The sequence below is a fragment of the Oryctolagus cuniculus genome, chromosome 9 (assembly GCF_051225735.1).
Source record: "Oryctolagus cuniculus isolate XC-2025 breed Fujian yellow rabbit chromosome 9, ASM5122573v1, whole genome shotgun sequence".
In the NCBI taxonomy this organism is placed as follows: domain Eukaryota; kingdom Metazoa; phylum Chordata; class Mammalia; order Lagomorpha; family Leporidae; genus Oryctolagus; species Oryctolagus cuniculus.
In genome coordinates this window covers 79,474,382-79,494,018 of record NC_142875.1, presented here as the reverse complement: position 1 = coordinate 79,494,018, position 19,637 = coordinate 79,474,382, and the positions used below count along the sequence as shown (strand labels likewise).

General features: G+C 39.1%; 1 long non-coding RNA gene across 1 annotated transcript in view; it reads right to left on the bottom strand.

The window, feature by feature from the left end:
• Positions 1-19,637, bottom strand: part of LOC103352084 (uncharacterized) — a 190,686-nt gene that overhangs the window by 130,327 nt on the left and 40,722 nt on the right. The gene's annotated exons all lie outside the window — the stretch shown is intronic.

Below are 19,637 nucleotides of genomic sequence, written 5' to 3'. Positions count from 1 at the left end.
CCTCCGCCTTGCGGCGCCGGCACACCGGGTTCTAGTCCCGGTTGGGGCGCCGGATTCTGTCCCGGTTGCCCCTCTTCCAGGCCAGCTCTCTGCTATGGCCAGGGAGTGCAGTGGAGGATGGCCCAGGTGCTTGGGCCCTGCACCCCATGGGAGACCAGGAAAAAGCACCTGGCTCCTGGCTCCTGCCAGGATCAGCGCGGTGCGCCGGCTGCAGCGGCGGCCATTGGAGGGTGAACCAACGGCAAAGGAAGACCTTTCTCTCTCTGTCTCTCTCTCACTGTCCACTCTGCCTGTCAAAAAAAAAAAAAAAAAAAAAAAAAAAAAAAAAAATCTGGCAAATACAGTCTCTCAAAACATGTTGATAAAATAATTAATTTTTCTAAAATCAATAAGCCATCATAAACATAGGGGAGAAGATTATTCATAAAGTTGATAATCCATATAAAGAAATATTTTTATTCAAGGGTCTGTCTGACTCACATGAAGTTGTGAGAAAGTGATGATGGATTCTTGGTGCATGTCCCACTTAGTATGAGGAAGAGCAAGGTAGATAATCAATTGTCAAATGCTTCATTCATGTTTTTTTTGTTGCCCAGCCAATGGTATTTTCCACACCAAAATTTAGAAATAGGAATGTGCTGTACTGGCTTCAAAAGAAGGCGGAACTCCAGCCAGGGAAAAAGAAAGACTTCCAGCCAAAAACAAAAAACACTTTAATTAGTCGTTTCATTTCAAGATGTTGAAACAGCTCCAACCCAAGGAGACCAAGGCCTTCGGAGTCAGAACAGCTGAAAGAAGAGGAAAAAGATGTTTCATTTATTGGGAGTTTGATCTGAATCCAATTTGGAAAAGAAAGCCTAAAACCTTTTAGAATAATAAACCTGGCGATAACAGAAAGTTGTTTTCCTTCATATGAGAGACCTTAATTCCACATGAAATCTATTTCAAAAATCTTTAAAAGTTTATGATCATAACAGGTTTTTAACAGTTATTTTAACTGAGTTAGTTAATAATATGCATTGATTTCTGTAATATATCCTATTTATGTGCTGTTTATTAAAAACGATTTCAGAAATCTCATGGCTGAAGGACTGGCATGTATTTCTGGAATAGAAAATATATCTGAGAGAATTTGGAATCACTTATATTTTAAAGTACCAATAAAGACAATTTAGAGGGATCTTTCAATTCTCAGACTGTAAGAATGCATTGACATTAAATTGAATCGGCATTTAGACAGGAAGTGTTTAAGAATACTTTCTTCTCATCTCTCAAATGCAACACTCTTATCTTTAAAACCAAAAGATGTCAAAATATTGATCGCTTTTGTATTTACATTTGAAGCAGAAAGGAGGAAAGAAGTAGGAGAACTAAGAGAATGAGCCCATTTACAGACCATGTTCCAAGTTACTCAAAATTCTGGAAGAAATCTATCAAGAACTTCAAACCTTATAATGATTTCATATACATTCCAGCAAGTACTAAATTTAAAAATTAATTTAAAAATCCAAATGCATTCTTATTTTGTCTACACTATTCCTTTTCTGAATAATTTACAGTAATGGAAATGATGCCCAATACTTCATTCATATTGTCTCCGCATCATAGTCATCAAGATTTTTCACACACGATGTTAGCTCTGGTTATGAAAGAGACTTTTTCACCTTCTTGCACTCACTTGTTCCAAATTCTTATAGTTCTCCCAACAAGCTATGTGTTTTAATTCTTGTCTTCAAGCTTTCTATGCATCTTCATCTGAAAAACTTACCCAATATTTCTTCCTTCACTGTACTCTCATAGCAGCTTACAGAAACTTTCCTGATAGTTTACGATATTTAATTCCATTTCATGGCTATCTCTTCCTATAAAGCCCAAATAACCAAGACTGTGTTCCATGTATCTTGGTACTCTAGAACCTCATCATTTTTTACCTGCATGAATGAAAGAATGATGGAGTTGAAAACCTCAGGTCTTGAGCAATGTTATACCTTGAAAGATAATCTAACTTTAATGGATTCTTTGTATATTAAAGACCCCTCTCTAGATGGTTTGCAACACAAGAAGAAATGGCATATGTGGGCAGAATCAAATTCATGTCACATAGATTCATTCAGCATATGGACCAGGTGGTATCAAGAGAACACTAACTGGACTTTTCTGAAATAGAAATAACCTCAACAGTGTGTAGATCTATTTGTCTCCAGATTTCAAGATTGAATCACTTTCATCCTTCCAAATAATTGGAAAAGTACTTTTCAGAAAATTAAATGGCTTTTGAAATTTTTATCAGCATGAAGAAAAATCTCCAGAAAAACATAACATCATTTGTGTCCTATAAACATCAGGGAGTAATATAAAATAGTGTCATGACAGGAAGTAAGAAATAAATATCAGTATTATCATTTTCCCTTACATAATAATTCATAATAGCTACTAAATTTTCTAAAGCTGAATTTTGCTATCTATATCTGTAAATATATCTATATAATATATGGACAATGTCTGTGTTACCACCTATGGGATGTTTTTGAAGCACATCACAAAGGAAAAAAAACACACTTGACTCAAAGGAAGCAATTCTGGAGCTGGATTAAATGCAAATAGAGAAGTGGAGCTTTTAGTCTCAGCATCTCCTTTTTCCTGTCAAGTCCCACAACTGTCCCTGCTTTAGGAGCAGGGCAGCATCACACCAAAGCACTTCTCTGATATCAGCACCCAGGTAGATGAAATACTAATAGGATATGCTTAGTCTCCTGTACCTAATTCCAGTCAGGATCAGTCAGCTCTAAACACCAGCAATGTTGCCTTCTCCACAGTTTACAGCATACCTCCATCTCTCTCCTCTCACCAGCTCCCCTTATGCCACCATCATCCCTTACATGGGCTTCTATAAAAGTCTACACTCTCAGCTGCCTATGCATGAGAGTCCAAAGCCACATTATAATCCAGGCTCTCCTGGTTCTCTGTGTCTGCTCACAAGATCACTGAAGATTCCATAAAAGCACAAGGTCATATTTGTGTTTTTAGACGATTACTCTTGTTTCAGGGAAGAGATTGGGTGAGGTGATTGGCCCAGTAAGGACACTCTTGTAAAAGTCCATACAAAATATGATGGCAGCATGAGGTGAACTGGTTATAGAAGGGTGTGTGTATGTTGGGGGAGGGCGGTGGGAGTAGGTGTTATGGACTATGGAAAAGGCTATCTTGCTGCTCCTTAGACCACACTGAATGATCTTGAATGGTATAAGATACAAGGCTGATCAGATTCGCATCAGTCAATACCAGGTGTTTTGTTGTTGTGTTGTTATTTGAATCAGTTATATTTGATAAAGCTAAAATGAACACTGAATTAGCACATATTGAGGCATTTCTCCAAAAGGAAATACAGGGTTATGTTCCCAAAGCCTCTGGTCACACATTTTCATCAACAAATCAATGCAGAACTTTGTTTTGTGTGTGTTTAAGACATGTTATTTAACATATATTGCTGATTAATTAGTTTTGAGCACATAGCCAATAACACTGAAACTGAAGCCTAAGTGAAGCTTACCTAACACATGCATTTTCTCTATCACAGCTTTTTTGTACTCAAGAACATCAAACAACACTCTAGTACTACACCTGTGGTCCACTTCCAATAGCAAAATCACCAACAAAACTCACATAAGTGCAAAAAGCATCGTACCAACTAGGCTGTGAAAAGGACACTTGTCTACATTGTAAGAACTGAAACAAGAAAGCATAGTATTACCTTCTTCGCCTTCAGCTGAAAATGTGCACCTTGGGTAACGCAAATATTTTACCACTCTTCACATGTTGACAAATGGTAGCAGAAATGCTATGAATATTGATTTTAGAACTACAGAGAAATTTTAGAGAGTAGGCAAATTTGCAGATAGGGAATACACATATGAGGGCTAACTATATTTGTTGAAAGACTATTGTGTACGTGAAGGGTATGACTAAGGGTAGCATACATAGCCACTGGAGAAGGGGGAGTGGATAACAATGTCTCATTTTGTCCTATGCTATTTGCAACATTCTATAGAAGGGTAACACATTTGAAATTACCATATCCAATTGGAGGGGATTAAGCCTCCTAAGACTCTTTTATTCAAGTGAGTTAGCCAATTAAGAAGATCCTAGTGTATCCACTCAGGGGAAAACACTATAATGTCTTATGCCTACAAGGAAAATGTAAGATGTGAAAGTGTGCCAACGGCTCATTAATTACATACATCTTTGTAAGAGTTTCAATGCTTTCTGATCACAGGACATCTTAGAAATGAATGTGTGAATCCTAGACAGTTTCAGAATAACAAAAACAACTCTGAACTCATTGGGTAAATAAGTAATCATGCCAATGAATCATATGCAAATAAATCTTAAGCCCAAAGGACATTTTAATACCCTGGTAACTCTTTAAGTAAATCCATGTGAGAATTTTAGTACCTAAAGTGAAAATAGTGACTTCTGGGCTTCTTGCCAATTTCATTTGGGGTGTGAAATTTCCAGCATACTAGCTGAATTTCTTGGAATCTTATAAGCATTTTTTTTACATAATTGATACTGATTCTCCCACCCACAAGATGACCTACTTCTTTGTACCTAGCATTTACGGAGACTCAAGAGTTTCAGCCTGAGAAGGACGTTCTGAATGTCAGGACCTCAGTCCTCCCATAGCGACACCCCCTTTTCCTCAACACTGGCAAGAACACTTCACCTCCTGGGGAATGTCACAGCACATAGGAAGGAAGGAAGTGAGTGCCACCAAATCCCCATCCCAGGTTATTTGAGGTAAAGGGAAAAATAACAATCTCAGGAAGTGCCAGTGCCAACCCCATCTCTCTCTTCTCCAGCTTCTCTCAAGACTCCTTCTTTTGGGAACATCAGCAATCTGTCCTTTAGAAGCTTCATGATTTCCTTCGAGCTCACTGCCTGAACAACTTCCTAATGTAACTCTTATTATTTCTCTCCATGTGTATTTTTACTGTTGAGTGTGAGGAACAGGAAGAAACACGCAGTAGAAGGAGGGTTACCACCCGCCATTCCTTAACCAAATGAGAGACCAGAGAAGAAGAAAATTGCAAGGATCACACAGTTTCTCCTTTATTGTGGACAGGTTGGTCTGCATCCTCTGAAACTTCAAAGTACAGGAATGGATATCGTTCAACCAAAGACTGCAGATGAGGCTTGCCTCAGGCACAGGAAATCTAGCATGCAAGGGCTAGCCTTTCTGTCATGACAGAGGCATGGTATTCCCAACTCCAATGCCAGGCCAAGTGTGGGCCATGCCCAATAGAGAGGGAGGCAGTCTGGGTGAGTACTCGGGTCCTATGCAAGCCAATGGAACTTTCTAGAGGGCAAGGAAATAGCCAGAAAAAGAGCTTGGTAGGGGAGGAGAGCTGTGATCTTACCAATGCCCCAAGCTGAGAAGGAGTTATGGTAGCCACCCAGAATAGAGGCTCAGCCTTTCTTATGGTATTTCCAGTGAGAAAATTTGACCAAGAATCTACTAGGAACCAAAATACACACCATAGAAAAACCAGACATCTGCCAGGCCCAGGTTGTGAAGCCAACAGCAAAACCCTGAGTTTTTGCCTCCCTCCTAGTCACAGCAATAAATAGAAGTCTGTTAGATGGGAGATTCTTGCTCTCCTCTCTTCCCTCCCTCCAGGCTGACTCAAATCTATGCCAGGCAAAACTTGATGCTTTGACACTGAGCCAAGTTAGGTGTCTTGAATACCATCTTGCAGCAAACATTAAATGTTTCAAATTGAGACTATGTCTGCAACCCCAAATCTCCATAAGGATGTGCATTTTCTATGAATAAACAGAAAGGCTTTGGAATCTGCCACAGTCTTCACCCTCCATCTGAGAAAGAAAATCTCCGTTGAATAAAAGGGGAGTGAGAGGTAAAACAAAGGTATGCTTGTTTTAAACATGGATTTTGTTTGTTCAATTTACCTGTTAAACTAATGCATACACAGAAACAACAGGTAAAGCAGAAAACTGACTCACTGATACCAGAGTCTTATTTGGAAGAGAATGTTCAGAAATTCTCAAATCTGTGACCCTACTTTACTTTGTGAAGTTGCAATCTTGAATCTTTCAACCTAAATGTCCCACAGGTATCCTGGAAGTGGCATGTTCAAAGGAGAACAACCCCGACCTCTAACTTGTCTTTCTCTAAAGCACTATACTCAGGTTCTGGTACTGATTTTTTTTTTGTCTTACTTTCATTAATGAATGAATGGGAAAATGCATAAACAGTACTTAACACTTTGCTTGGCACAATATGTAGTTATTATTGAAGTTGGTTATAGGAAGGAAAGAGGCAGGAAGGAATAAATTTCAGGGATGGAGGAAGGAAATAGGTGGTCAGGTGCACACCCCATCATCCAGACAAGAGTATGCCACCCATATCCATACGCACAGCCAAAAACCTGCACATTGACCAAAACTGAGGGCAGAGAGTTTGGTCATGGCCGCCCACTATAGACAAAGACACGTCAAGGTTGCTCTGGGGTCTGGTCTTTGCTTAGTCCTACAGACTCCTACAGCAAGCAGGTGCAGAGTGGATGAAGTGGTTGAAGAAAGAACGCATGCAGGACATGGAATCAGAGGACCTGTTTGTGACCTAGACACATCATTTATAATCTTGGGAATTTCATTAAGCTATTTAATCTCTTTCAACTTCCATTTTGTTATCTGGAGAGTGGAAATGACAATCATAACGCTATTTACCTCACTGGAAAGTGTGGACATTGATACAGTGGATGTTGTGTACAGATTATCATATGCAGAGCAAGACACTCATTTCCCCAGCTCTGAGAAGTGTGTATGGCCACTTGTTCTTTGCAAATCCCCATCTGGGAATTGCTCTGAGCTTTTCCTACGCCAATAACTCATTGACTCAGGTTCAAAGCATTTCCAGAATCCAATCCCATTTCTCCATTTTTATTGTTTCCACCATAGGCTATGTCTTCATCATCTGTCACCTAGATTCTTGCACCTCACCCTGTACCCTAGATACCTTTAAAACAAATTAGTTCATGTCCCATTTCCTTAGCATAAAAATCAACATCATGGTAATGTCTACAATGTCCTTCATACTACTAGGCCTCTCTACCTGGAGAACATTTTGATCCCACCTTGAGATCTATCACTTTCTCTTTGTTCATGTCACTCCAGCTGTGCCCGTCTCCTTGCCCTTGCCCAAATGTGCCAGACCTGCTCCAGACTCAAATCTTTGCATTTTTTAAAAGATTTATTTATTTATTTGAAAGTTGGAGTTACACAGAGAGAGAAGGAGAGGCAGAGGCAGAGGGAGAGAGAGAGAGAGATAGAGAGAGAGAGATAGAGGTCTTCCATCCACTGGTTCACTCCCCAATTGGTTGCAACAGCTGGAGTTGCCCCGATCCGAAGCCAGGAGCCAGGAGCTTCTTCCTGGTCTCCCACGTAGGTGCAGGGACCCAAGGGCTTGAGCCATCTTCTACTGCTTTCTCAAGCTGGATAGGAAGTGGAGCAGCTGGGACTCAAACCAGCACCCATATGGGATGTCGGCACTGCAGCACCAGCCCCCAAATCTTTACATTTATGATTTCCCTCTTACTCGAAAGCTCTTTTCCCCCACACGACTTGTTCCTCACATCCCTCAAAACTTTGTGTAAATGGATCCTGACTCTTAAGGTCTTCCTTGGTAACCTCACTTAAAATTGCAATACTCTATTCCTTTTTCTGCTTTCTTTTTCTTCACACTTATCACAATTGTTATACCATATATTTAACATATATATAATCATCTCTCAATATCCACAGGGGATTGGTCCCAGGACATATTGATGTTCAAGTTCCCTATAAAATAGTGTCATACTTGCATAGGACATACTCACAGCCTTCTGTATACTTCAAAGCATCAATAGATTACTAATAACACCAAATACATATGAAATAATATATATAATCGTTTTTATCCTGGATTGTTTAAGGAATAATAATAAGAAAAAGTCTTTCTATGTTCAGTATAGAAGGTTTCTTTCCAAATATTTTCAGTCCTTGGCAAGTTGAATACATAAGTGTGTAACCAACAAATTCTGATAGTTGACTGTATCTGTTTAGTATTTATTTTCTCCTATTGGATATTTTTGTGATGTAAGAATTTTTTGTTTTATTTCATTCACTGTTAAGTCCCTGCACTTAATAAAGTGATGGAACCATAGCAAATGTTCCAAAAATATTTGCTGATGAAAGGACAAATTAATAAAATATGAGGAATTTCTCCAATAAGGAGTAACTAATACATCTTTTCTATGAATAAATGTTTAACAGAATTCAGAGACTCCTGATCTACTTGTACATGAGTGCAAATGTCAGAACACAGTACAATGATATAATACATCCAAAGCCACATGAAAGAAAAATTTTGTAGCATTGGTTAGACAATGACAGCCATGAATCCTGAGAACTGACATTATCTACATCTAACTTCTACTTCATCTCATTTCTGTGAGATAGAGCCAAGGCATGACACATTTAAATGACTGTGACATCTTTCTTTCTTTGCCAAAGAAACAGATCACAAACATCTGTAAAATCCTAAGGGCAGATGATACCATGCAGTAGTGTATGATTTTCTTTTCTTCTCTATTTTTCAAAGCACTAAGGTTTCTGAATACCCAATCTTATCAGTCTTTTCCACAAGGGACACAGAGCCTGGCTGTCCTTTCCAAAAGGCAGACTCTCACTGATGGAAACAAACTCCCTATCTTGTCCAAGTGCTCGTGGCTGTCTGTCCTCCTCTCTCCAGACCCAGCCTCTTGGATGTTAGATAGGACTTCTCACCCTGGTGACAGAATGCTGAACTGGATTCTCTAAACAAGGTCATCTCTGGCGTTAGTTATTAGCTCTCAATTTGCTGTGCAGTATTTGCCAGTGATTTCTTTGCCCAACAAAATGGCTGGAGTTCACATAGTTGGCAGTAAGTGAGGGGAATGGATCTCCCAGCACTACCTGGCAAGAAAATAAATGTAAAACAGAAACTCTGGTTTTGGTGGCACTCTGTCTTGCTTTGCCAATCTCTCTGCTAGCCAGTGAGTGTTTGGAAAAAGGGGAGAAAGGATGAAACATAGAAAGTCACCTTTGCAACCTCTCGCTCATTTCTAAGAAGTATGACTGGACATCACACGTCCTCTGGAAGCATTTGCATTTGCATTTACTGCTGGGATCAGTCTCCCCACTGGCATGTGAGAACCCTCTGATTCAAATCCCATGAATAGAGCACTCACTGATTGTCTGCACGGATCATCTCTCAGACTCCGAAAGGATTTTATTGTTGCTGGTCACCAAAGGAAGGGACTCAACGATTTGAATAATGCAAAACTTCAGGCCTGAGCACTTGAGAGTGTAGGGCACTGGAGAAAAAGCAAAAAATTCCAATGCTAATATGTTGGGAAAAAAACAAGGCAATAGAAGAGCATATTCAGATACTCTTGATGCAGATTTTAAAAAAAAACAGTAAGGTTATAAATTTGTGGTCTTAGGAATCCCTTAGGGACTTCTTATTAGAATTGTAAAGGATGCATATAAAAGACTGACAGCAGAAGCAGGATTTCCAACGGGATTACAAAGAATCCGATCATTCTAAACTTGGCAGACCTTCAATGGGAAAGCAATCCTGTCTCCTCCAGCCTCTGGAATGCAGGTTGCTTGGGTGCTATTTATGTTTTGATTGACAAGTGCATGCTCTGTCTAGATAAGAAGAGAAGTGACCCTTGCAAGGCTTCTTTAAAAGAGCAACTGTTTGAAAACTTTAAGCAATGCCAGGATAGTTCAAGAGCCAATCCAAATACCAGTAACCAAAGTATAAACATTCATAGATGAGGCAAACACTTGAATAAGGAGACAATCTAGGGTCCCACAGTGCACTAAAGATAGACAATGTGATACAAATTTATTTACTTTTCATTGGAACAATGCAGATTACCATCTTAAAGGGATTATCTTCATTTATATTATTTGTGCCTGTCATATTGTTTTCCAAGTTGGAAAGAGAAAACATCATTGTAGTTGCATATCCTCTCAAATGACATTCAAGGGTACATGCATTGTGGTGCAGCTGGTGACACTAGCTTCCCATACTGGAGTGCCTAGTTCAAGTCCCAGCTCCTCAGCTTCTAGTCAGCTTCCTGCTAATGTGCCTGAGGGGTACATATTGCTGCAAGTACTTGAGCCCGCCCACCTGTGTGGGAGACCCAGATGGAGTTCCTATCTCCTGGCATCAGCCTGGCCCAATTCTGATTGTTGTGGGTATTTGCAGAGTGAACCAGCAAATGTAAGATCTGTCTCTCTGCCACTCTGCATTCCAATAAATAACAGTGATAAATATATATATATATAATATATACATTTTAAATACTTTTATGCTTCATCTTTTGCCACTCCCCACCACCTATACATTCTTTCCATTAACATTTCAGTACCTATAATTCCTTAAACTTGCATAAATCTTTGCTTATTCAGTACATTTTGCTTCCTCATGATCTACTAGATCAAACCCTACAAATTAATGTTTCCTTTGGGGAAATTCTCTTAAATGTCTTTTCAAACAGAATTTATTCCTGAAAGATGATCCTCTAGCACATTGTAATATCCCTATTACAGCATTAACTGAGAAATCCACTGCTCAAGAGCAGTTTGGGGATGACTGATCTGTATCTTATGCTTATACTCCTACCCCTTTATTAAATATTTCATGAATGAATGTGTGAAAGAAGAGAGACAGAATGTATCCCTTTGCTCTCTCACTTTTTCGTTCTCTCTTTTGTTTTAAAGAAAACTCCAGAGATTTAGAGTCTTGTCATCAATAATATTATCAAAGCTGGAAACACAGAATTAAATCAGAGTGCCTTGTTGGATCCATAAACATGTTTAATGTTAGAATAACAATAGTGATTTCTCACTGATGAGAACAGGTAAGTAATTGGGAAGAACCACAGACTATCCAAGGAATAAAGAAAGCAAAATTGTTTATTAATAAAGTTCTGTAAATCAGGTAAAGACTCCAGTGGAGTTACCTATATGCTTTGAAAAATATATTGATCTCTAGCAAAAAAAGAATATTCTAGATTGGGTCTGTCCATTCCTAAAACTCCTAACACAAAAACACACATACATTATCAAACTCAAGTGTTAATAGTGCTTAATTGATATCGGCGCTTTCAGAGCAAGGACAAGGAGTCAGTTTGCAGGAACCAGGAGTATCGTCTTCATAGTGATTCCTGAAAAACGGAAGGTTCAGACAGGGTTACAATTCCTTATTTCTGTGTTATAAACCTTTAAGTCCATGTGAGTGGTCAAACCGCAGTCTTCAGCAAGTGGAAGACTTCATCCCAGAGAAAAGGAGTTTGCTCCATTAATAATGTTTCCAAATTTAATGGATGGGAAGATTTTAGAGGACTCTGATAATATTATACGTATATCTCTTTTATGGAAATAGCATAATCTAAGACCAAGGCAAGGGCTACCATCCTTGTGGGTCTCAATCCTTCCAGTTCCCTGGGCTTTAGTCACTGCAGAGACTTGTGGTCAAGGAGTTTCAGTTTAGATGAGGATGCATCCCCCTTGTGAGTGACTTTCTGAAAGCTGCTGAAAGTGAGAAGGTGTAATTTCATCATTATCACATCACCACATAAACACGCTGATGTGTTTATAATGTACAGGAGCACTCCTAAAATATTTGGCCATAATTGCTGGGTCAATTCACAGAGCAGTCAAGATTCTCCAAGAGTGCTATGGATAGGATGCTAATGGCATGTAGTACTGATAGAATGTCACAGTGATGAAAGTTTAAGATACATGTAATATCAGCAAAGGTGACAGGTTAAAGGAAATGTGGAACTTTGTCTCTGGAGGACGACAGAAGGTCTTAGTCCAGCTAAAATGCATTTTTATTCCACAGTCATAATCATCACTCTATCACCAAGTAATCATTATCAGGAGCTACAGGGTCTGGATGAAGCTACTTCACACACACACACACACACACACACACACACACATGATTTCAAGCAGCCTCTGATTCTGCCCATTTCCTACTTGGTTTTAAGTAAGTGAATTCAGAAATAACTGTATATACAGATGATAGTCTCCAACTTACAATAGCTTTACTTATGGTTTTTCAAATTTATGGTGGTATGAAGCAGTTTTTATTCAGTAGAAACCTTACTTGGAATTTTGTATTTTATTTGTTTCCCAAGCTAGTGCTGTATGGTCCAATGCTTTGAACTTTGTAGTCACAAGGAAACACAACCAACACTCTACAATGTTCTGTGTTGCTAAGCTATGGTGTTTGGTAGGTTAGGTGAATTAAATGCATTTGCTACTTAAGATATTTTCAACTCTTGTTGCATTTATAGGGACATAACAGTATCAAAAATTAAGAAGCAAAAGAGTATAGTAAGGAGACAGAGTCTGGAGAATTAAAAATACAAGGGTGATAAGGGTACTCAAAGGTAAAGTGATTTGTGTACACCAGGCTAAAATGAATCTTGGAAGAGTAGGTCTTCCCTATCACATTCAAAATCATATTTGCTTACCTTCACCTAAGTCTTACAGATGAAGGTTCTTTAAATTTCATGGAAGAATAGAATTAAAAGGTACTACACATTTTGCCTGAACTTTCTGAAGGCCCCACATACTCTGGCTTCCACTCTTTTGTCATTGTACATCTGATACTTTATTGTATATTTCTATGCCTTCTTCTCTATGCTTATTATACCCAAACTTCTGTGGTTCAAACCCATAACTCTAACTGCTTATTGGTATTGGACATTGGTAATTCCAAGACACACCAAATTAAAAATATCCAAAAGATGAGCAAAATAGATCAAACATTATGTAGCTTTAATTCTTAGCAGTGGATTCTGCAACTTTGTCCAGTGTGAAAAAGCTTAGAACAGTACTCATGAACTACTTACTTCATGTGTACACAGGTACTAATAATTCTTATAGGAACTCATAATAATTAACAAAGCAAGTATAAAACACCTAAAAATCATAGTAATAATAATTATTTTATACCAAGAATAACAGTCATATTGTCTTAAACTGTAACATGTTACAAACAGGGAACTTTGTTTCAACTGAGGTCCCAAGACAGCAGGTGTCAGTAATCTTACATTCTGAAGTGAGGCGTTAAACTATTTATAAAGGTGTTTATTGAGGCAGGGAGTTTGAGATTGAAAAGAGAATTTCTTTGGAAGAAGTTGAAGTGTTTTAAAATTTTCCTTCTCCATTCCCAAGGGAAAATGGAGATATGTTCAACTTCTCCACTTCAAAGCTAAAGAGAAGGGTTCAAGAAGACAGAGGTTGATACATGACCTAGAGTTTGCAGGAAAAAGTAAACTTGTCTGGCTTACAGCAGAAAGATACAAATAGGGAAGGACTGAGTGAATTAAAGCAGGGATTGTAAATACATATTTTTATTTATGTCTATCATGAGTCAAATATATGTTTCCAGTAGATAGGAAGTTTACAGCTTAAAAAGATTTATTTAGTTAATTATTTCAAAAGGCAGAATTATAGAGAGAGTGAGAGACAGATCTTTCATCTTCTGGTTCACTGCCCAAATGGCCACAATGGCTAGGACTGGGCCAGGCCAAATCCAGTAGCCAAAAATCCCATCCAGGTCTCCCACATAGGTGAGAGGCCCAAGAACAGCCCACATGTGGCATGTGGTACTCATATGGCTTATGACCTACTGTCCCACAACACTAGCCCTTAGAATTTTATTTTTAAAAAGTTTCTAGGTATTCAAGATGATAACATAATAAAAACTAAGAGGAAGAAGCACTCACAAAAAAAAATCTAGGCATGCAAGAAAATGACCAAAAATAAAGAAGGGTCCAAAAAATAACATATTTAAATGCCTAGAAATTGGAGTTAACAGCTATGATTTTGAATATCTGTGATTGTTTTTCAAATACACAGATGGCAACATGGTTAGCTTTACCAGATAACTATAAACTATAGAAAGAATCAAGCAGAAACTGAAAATACAATAACCTAAATAAAAATTTGAAAAGTTAAACATGGCACAAGAAAGAATTAGTGAACTAGAAATGGATCAATGGAAAATATCCAGTCTGAAATTACAAAGAGAAATAAGGAATTACACGAAAAGAAAAAAATCATAAGAGAAAAAATGACAGAGATATGAAACACTATTTAAAAAGATCTAATAAATGTTAGTCTCAGAAGAAGAGGGGAACATAATGCATCAGAAGCAGTATGTGAAGACAGACTTGGGGTCACTGCTCTGGCTTAGTGGAATAACCTGCCACCTGCAGTGCCAGCATCCCATATGCATTCTGGTTCAAGTCCCAGCTGCTGCACTTCTAACCCAGCTCCCCGCTGATGCACCTGGGAAAGCAATGGAAGATGGTCCAAGTCTCCCTGGGTCCATGAACCCAAGTGGGAGACCTAGAAGAAGCTCCATGCTCCTGGCTTTGACCTGGTCCATCCCTCACAATTGCAGCAATTTGGGAAATGAATGAGCCAATGGGAGATTGATCTCTCTCTCTCTCTCTCTCTCTCTCTCTCTAACTCTGCCTTACAAATAAATAAATAAATCTTTAAAGAAAAGATTGAATGTAAATTTTACAAACTGACCAAAGATATAGAACCACAAAGTTTTACCAATGTCAAATAGTGTAAGCACAAAGTCTAAGAACCTAGGCACATCATAGTAAAATTGCTGAAAACAAAAGTTAGTGACTAAAGTTAGTAACCTTCAAAGGGCAGTATAATAAGGCTACTGACTAGTTTCCAATCAAAACTATGTCTAGAATACAATGAAATTGCGCTTATCAATGAGCTGAAAGAAAAACAAACTACCAATCTGCATCCCTGTGGAAAACAGCCTTCAAAAAATAAATGTAAAGAAAAAAACTGTTTTTCCTATTTCATACCATCCATAGTAATCCATTCTAAGAAGATTCTAAACATAACTGCATTTTTAAATGAAAGGGAGGCTATCATTTATTTTTTAATACGTTCACTGTTTATTTCTAAAACTTTTATCTAGTTATTGCATTTACCTGGAAGGCAGAGCATGCTATGGTGTAGTAGGTTAAGCACCTGCCTGGCATCCCATATGGACGCTGGTTCAAGTCCCGGCTGCTCCACTTCCTATCCAGTTCCCTGCTGATGGCCTGGGAAAGCAAGAAGATGGCCCAAGGGCTTGGGTTCCTGCACATGGGAGACCCAGAAGAGAATCATGGTTCCTGGCTTCAGACTGGCCCAGCTCTGGCCATTGTGACTATTTGGAGAGGAGTGAATCAGCAGATGAAAGACCTCTCTCTGTCTGTAACTCTACCTCTCAAATAAATAAATCTTTAAAAATTATTTTTGAAAAAAGAAAAGCAGAGAGGCAAAGACAAAGATAGATCTCATCCACTAGTTCACTCCCCAGATGCTCACATGGTTGGGACTGTGTCAGACCAAAGCCAGAAGCTGGGAAGCCAATCTAGAGCTCAGTAGCAGGGACCCTAGTGAAATAAGCCAACACCTGCTGCATCCCAGAGTGCACAGTAGCAGGAAGCTGGACCTGGGAGTGAAGTCATACCTCAACACAGGCACTCTGCTAGGGGATGTGGATACCCCCGCCAGCCCTTTGACCTAAGTCAAATGCCTGCCCTGATTATATTTATTGTTTCTATTATTCTGTTGCCTAAGGTGAGTCACTGGATTATATCTCCACCAGACATTTTTTTTTTTAAAGATTTATTTTATTTATTTGAAAGACAGTTACAGAGAGGTAGAGACAGAGAGAGAGGTCTTCCATCAACTGGTTCACTCCCCAGATGGCCCCAACATCCAGAGCTGTCCCGATCTGAAGCCAGGAGCTTCTTCTGGGTCTCTCACGTGGATGCAGGGGCCCAATGTCTTGGGCCATCTTCTACTGCTATTCGAGGCCATTGCAGAGAGCTGGATGGGAAGAGGAGCAGCCGGGACTAGAACCGGTGCCCATATGGGATGCCAGCGCTTCAGGCCAGGGCTTTAACCTGCAGCAGCGCCACGGCGCTGGCCCCTCCACCAGACATTTAGGTGGTGAAAAAGTGAAAAAGAATTGAATTTGATTATTTATTCATTTAAATTGCTCGAGTGAAAGAAGCAACTGAGGTTAAATGTCTTTATTATTATTTAGAACAAATCATTGATTCTACTCTTTTCTGTGCTCTGTCATCACAAACCTCAAAAGTTAATGGAATATGTGCGAGTATGTAAATTCGTTAGAACCCTGATAATGATTGGTTTTTGTTGTTGGCTTGAGTTGGCTACAGAATGCCACATTCTTGTTTAAACATTATTTCTGAGTATGTCTGTGAGGGTGTTTCAGGGACAGCTCAGAATTTAAGAAAATATCTTCATGCGATTAAAGGTGGTTCTGTTTTTCTCACACAGGACACAAAATTTACCAATTGAAAAGACTGATTAATCAGAATTCATAAAATTAGGAACTTTTATTCATCAAAAAATACCATTAAGAGATTGAGGAAACTAGCCCCAGTCCTAGCTGGGGAGAAAATCTGTGATCCATATGCCTGGCAATATATATAACCTATAATGAACTCATAAAATGGTGAGAGACCAATTTTTAAATAATAGTCAAAAGATTTACTCAGAAATTTCATAAAATATGATATCCAAAGGCCATCAAGTATTTGAAAAAGTGCCCAACATCACTAGTTATCAGGAAAATTAACAATTCAAACAATAAGAAGTTACAAGCACTAGAATGGCAAAAGTTAAGAAGAGAGACAATAGCAAGTATTACAAGGGTGAGAAACAACCAGGATCATCATTCGTGCATTTAAATGGGTACAAATAAATTGGAAAACTGGCAATATCTTCTAAAGCTCAACATACCTACATGTGGGGCCCCCATTTCTCCCAGGTTCTTTCTATGTCCTGACCAAAAATCACCAGGGGCCTTGAACTCCCTGTGACCTAACTAATTGTAGATTTTTTCCCCAGCAGGCTTGAATCCAAGCTAAGGTCTTGAACATAACTGATAATGGTGTTCACATTCTTATCCAAAGTACCAAAAGAAACTGGCCCCTGTCCTGAGCCAAAATTTCTTTTACTCTTATATAAACTCCATTCCCTGACTAACCCTTCCACCTCACTCCCACTGACCACTGTGAGACTAAGCTAGAGCATTCTGTAAGTTGCCCTAACAAGTGCTTTGACTGATCATCCTGAAAATTAGTGCTTCTTTCTTTGGAATTCCAATTGGCCCTATTGTGGCATAGTTTGGGACACTCCTTTGGGGGAATCCCAAAAGCCACTGCTTTTGGGACAATTTTATATGGCCCAGTAATTCTACTTCTATGTATATAACTGACAAAAATATGCAACAGAGAACAGGAAATCAAGGTTTATTTCAATGTTATTTAAATATTCAAAAAAAGAGGCAGTTCAAATGCCCAGCACTCATCCGCACCTCTCAAGTAGCATTTACTCACTCTTCTAGAGCAGGCAGTTTTCTATGCATCTGTTCCCACCCATTCCTACATCCCACTCCTTCCCCACCCCTTTAACCATTGGTTGCCAGTTAACCAGAAATTTCTTTAATGAAAAAGGAAACATAGGATGGATTCAGCAAAAATTCTAATCAGCTTAATTAAACAACATTACTATATTGACTCCCAAGGTCAAAATTTAAAAATTCCTGGGGCAGGTGTGTGGCACAGTATATTAAGCCAACACCTGAAATGCTAGCATCCCATAAAGGAGCACTGGTTCAAATGCCACTTGCTCTGCTTCCAATTCAGCTCCTTGCCAATGGTCTTGGGAAAGCAAGAAAAGAAAGCCCAAGTGTTTAGGCCCCTGACACCCACCTGGGAGACCTGGGTGGAGCTCCTGGCATCTGGTTTCAGCTTGGCACAGCCCTGGCTGTTGTGGCCATTTGTGGAGTGAATCAGTGGATAGAAGATCTTTTTCTCTGTATTTCCATCTCTCAGTCACTCTGCCTTTCGTATAAGTAAAATAAATCCTTAAAAATTTTAAAACTTCCTTTAAAAACGTATTCAGTAGCTATGGGGCTCTATAGTAGTAAAGCTATGAGAACACTCTGGTAAGACTGGAAAAGGGATGAGGATCCACGTCTCTAAAGAATCCATGTGTATCTATGAATAATGTATTCAGGAAACTTGGTTTGCAATGATAATTACACCATACATAGCAGACATATTTCCTAAGCATATCTATGAAAAGTATATAAATTGTAGGTATAATTATCTTTTTAAAGATGATTTACTTATTTATTGGAAAGGCAGAGAGGAGGGGCGGAGCAAAAGAAAGAGATGTCACAGTAGTTGGTTCTTCCACAATGGCAGCAGCAATAGCCAAGTCTGAGCTAGGCTGAAGTCAGTAGCCTAGAATTCCATCTGGGTCTCCCAATGGGTGGCAGGAACTCAAGTACCTGAGGCATCACCTGCTGCTTCTCAGGTGCATTAACAGGGAACTGTATTGGAAAAAGAATAGCAGAGACAAGAACTGGTGCTCTGATAGGTGAGCAGGCTTCTCAAGCAGCTACTTAGCCTGCTGAGTGAGCCAAAACACTCACCCAGGTGTTTCATTATCAATCAGTTCATTAATAACAGGAACACGTTAATGAATATAGAGAAGAGTGAAAAGCTAAATTGCAATATGTGTTCTTTATGATTTTTCTACTCTGTATAAACTATGGCACATCCTATCATTTTTGGAAATAAAGTATAAAACATAGACACATTAGTAAGCATTGGTATTGTGTTCAAATGCCTAATTTTTTTTAATGCTACTGAATAATGCCTTTCAAAGATAAGATTCTCCCACCACTTTTCCTTTGCTAACTCCTACTGGATATAGCATCTGCAAGAGGATGGTGACTTAGTCCATCCCTGTTGCTATACTGAGTATCAAAGACTGGGTATTTTATAAATAGAAACCTTGGGAAGTTGAGCAACATGGTTCTGGCATCTGGTGAGGGCCTTCCTGCTGCAGGACAATTTGCTGAAGGTCCCGTGCCTAGCCACAGAGAGTAGGTTAGCTCAGGTCTCTCTTCCTCTTCCTACAAAGCCATGATGTCATAGTGCCTCGACCTCTGGATTTCATCTAATCCTTACTACCTCCCGAAGATCCCACTTCCAAGTACCATTAATTCATGAGTTTGAGAAAATACATAGTCTTCATCTGTGCCCTGGAAATTGCAAAGCTGTTCTCCAAAGTGCATGTGGATGATCAGCCAGGAGAGAATTCTTGATTTTCAGCACCAGGGAGATGTATGTGGAGGCATCTTCCACCAGTCTTCAAGAGGGGTGACTTCTGCACACACAGACTGAGGATAAATTCCTCACAGAAGGTTAAATTAGAGGTCAGGCACAGGAGCATCCAGGTATTGGTAACTTCACAGTGAATTGTTTTCCTACCCTGGTTCCACAATTTCCCAACTGTGGAAGCTTGGACAAGAAAATTGACCACTGTACATGTTAGAGATTTCCATCTGTCAAAGAGGATAAAGAATGCTTTCCTTGAGAATTTTTTTGTAGAAATTAAATGAAATAAGTACTCAGACTGATCAAAGCCTGATA